Genomic DNA, 3,173 nt, shown 5'->3' on the forward strand with positions numbered 1-3,173 from the left:
AAATACCTTTACCAAAAAGTAAACATATTTGTGAATAATACTAACACTCTGTACTTGGTTATTAAGCAGATACAAGGTTTGCTCAAAAGCCACAATATTGAATAAAAAAAGGTTTCTGAGTCTACCAGCTTTTGGAACTTACCTTGAAAGACACAGACCTGCAATGCGATTGTCCAGACATTCTGGATGTTCCTGTCTAGCAGTACAGAATCTGATCAAAAAAATTCTGACTATCTATCAGTGAAACTGTATCATATTTCCATTTTAACTTCACCCAAGCACATACAAGATTTATAACAGCAGAGCTGGACTGATCTATGGATGCAAGGAAAGCAATGCATGTAGGCAGAAACGACATCTTTTATTAGACCTACTGCTGTCATGGAAGCTTAGGAATTCAGTGCCACTGCTTAATTTGTTTTTTTCTTTTTTTTTAAGTTCTGCTGCAGATTTTTCATTTCAGGTTGCAAATGTGTGCTGCAATGACAGTGTTGCTATAGAGCTACAATAATCAGGCAACGGGAGACAAAGTTTGTAGGTAGAGAATTGTCTAAAAAAAAGATGTTAACTCTGCCTATAACTTCTACCATCAATGGTGAAAAGCACTTCCAAAGGACGCTGTGCAACTGAAACCCAAAGTACAGACCTTTGCAAGATGTAATAACCGACACTAACAGACCATGGGGGGACTCTTGCTTTTATTATGAACTCTTCTGAATTTTCAGGAAGTGCTGATGCTCTTTGGGAGCTTAAAATTAACACTTAAGGTTGGCTTAAAATCTAATTCACAAAAAACCACCTTCATTGCTTGTCTTCAGCACCCAAGGCTTTAACAGAGAGGCAGTGGTGAACAGAATTTTTGTCTTTCCTCTTCAAGAAGTCAGCTTTTTTTCAGGAAGAAAAGTTTATATTTTTAATATTTCTTACTTTACCATTAAACAGTGGCTGCAAAAGTTTCTTTTTCAGATAAAGTAAAAAAAAAATGAGGGCTATATATTAATATACAGGAAACCAAAAAGCTCCCTTGAAATTGTATAATTTTATTTAATGGATTTCTAAGATAATACCAAGCAGGACACATTAAAAAATAGACCTCCAAAATACCATTAAGTAAAAAAAAAAAAAAAAAAAGAAGAAAAAGTGTGTTTAAAAAAAGACAAAGTCTCATCCTCCCTGCACGCACAGTCCTTTGAATTCCTTGCAGGTCACCTTTGACAGTTGCTGGAGTCGGTACTTCTTCCACTCACACACTAGGAAGAGGGGCGAGTGAGAGCAACTGATCTGCATTTTCAAGTGTGAATGAAAACAAATCCTTTGAACTACTGCATAGAGAGCAATGTGCCCATCACCAGACTGAAACAAAATAAAATGATCTTTCACTTGAGCTGGTTACCACAAAGTTGTGTCAAACCGCTAAGCGTGTGAAGAACTTGGTCACAGTTTCAGGACTACAATTCAAGTTGCATATTTACGAACAAAGGGGGGTTTTTAGAGAAAGCAGCATTTTTGTAAAAGCTGTTTCCGTATACAGTCTCTGAAAATGCTAAAGAGCACAATCTTACACTGAACAGAACAACAATTGTGCATTTTCTTCTCCGAAGATATTAGCTTGCATGCTTTAAAGAAAAAAAAATCACTTTAGTGGTGATTTTTAACAGTAAGTTATAATACTGAAGAGCTCTCTTGTGAACCCTGCTACTACAAGTTAAGGAACACACACAAGAGCCTGTATTAGGGCTGCTGTGAGACCTGTAATAGGGTAAAAGTGCAGAAAGGTGACAGATTTTAGCATGCACCACACCTTACAGAACAAGGCACTTTGGAAACAGCTCTGTACAAACCACAACAGCCAATGAAGAATATGAGCTGTGACTTAGTGGCTACATCTAAAGCCAAGGTCAAAACCCAGCTGTTCAGCTAGATGCTTCACCACCTGACGCCAGCGGGATATAAACCCTGACACTTTGTTCAAGCTTGGAAGTCAAATGCAGATGTAACAGATTTCTGATTCTATTTATGCCTGAAAAAGCCCACCTCCCACAAAAGCCTAACAGAACGAGAAGGCAGATGCTTCTCTGCTTTTAGACCATTAGATGGTCAGATCACACTTTAAGCATGCAGTTCAGGTCCCTTTGTCATAATCGGGGAAAAAGGTCTTAATATGTGATAAAAATCCCCTTTTTCTGAAAGGGGCCCCAATCCTCGCCTCCCTCTTTCCAGGAAAGCATCATTAATCCATAGGCAATTTCAAGTATCTTTCTTGCTTAAATCGCTTATGCTGTCCATCACAACATGAGGATGCAAGCTTAGCAGTTAAGGTATCAAATGTGTATATATATATATAATACAAGCTATTCATTTCTTTTATAGTGTGTCTTAACATAAACAATTGCTCAGACTGAGCCGAGAGCAGCTGGGCACCAAACTGAAGAGAAACAAGAAGTGTGCGTGGGGGGAGGTTAAGCATTTAAGATATGCAGCCATCTGTAGCATTTGCCTAGGACTGCCAATACTTCCTTTTAATAACAAGCCAGACCGCAAGAGGAAATCTCTTTTAAACTATAGATACACCAACACTGAAATACAGATATATTAAAACACTGCCTCTGTAGCAGGGTATGAGGTGACTGCCCTTGCCCTCCCTGTTATAAATCTAAGAGAATGTAGAGGAGGAGCTGAAGAAACAAAGAAAGAAACCATGCAGAAGTAAGCACAGCAGATGAGAGCGTTGCTCAAAACCCCAAGCACTGGCAGGGGAGGTGATGTCTTCGAATTTCAAGCTGAAAGAGGTCCTCGGTCAAGCAAGCTAGAACTACATTTCATATTTTACTTGAAGCTGCTGCAGCTGACTGAATCCTCTCTACTTGTGTCTCATCACTGGGGTTAGAACAAAAGACAGAACCTACATGGATGCCTTTTCGTCACAGGGCACGATGAATGTAAGGCCTGCAAAGCACGTTAGAGAGGGACCATCATTTAAAGACATGTTTGGGGAACAAGGGCCAAGGGAGGGTTTCTGAGGTCGCTCTGCTCTGTCCCAGCGCTATCTTCTAGAATAAATTCCAAAATTAGCACAATGCTCCTGCGAGGCTTGGGTCGCTGAGGGTCAGGCAACAATCCCAAGCAACACCCAGCATTTTGCAGTACTTGCATTAGATATTAACACACAAAGG

The sequence above is a fragment of the Phaenicophaeus curvirostris genome, chromosome 10 (assembly GCF_032191515.1).
Source record: "Phaenicophaeus curvirostris isolate KB17595 chromosome 10, BPBGC_Pcur_1.0, whole genome shotgun sequence".
NCBI lineage: Eukaryota > Metazoa > Chordata > Aves > Cuculiformes > Cuculidae > Phaenicophaeus > Phaenicophaeus curvirostris.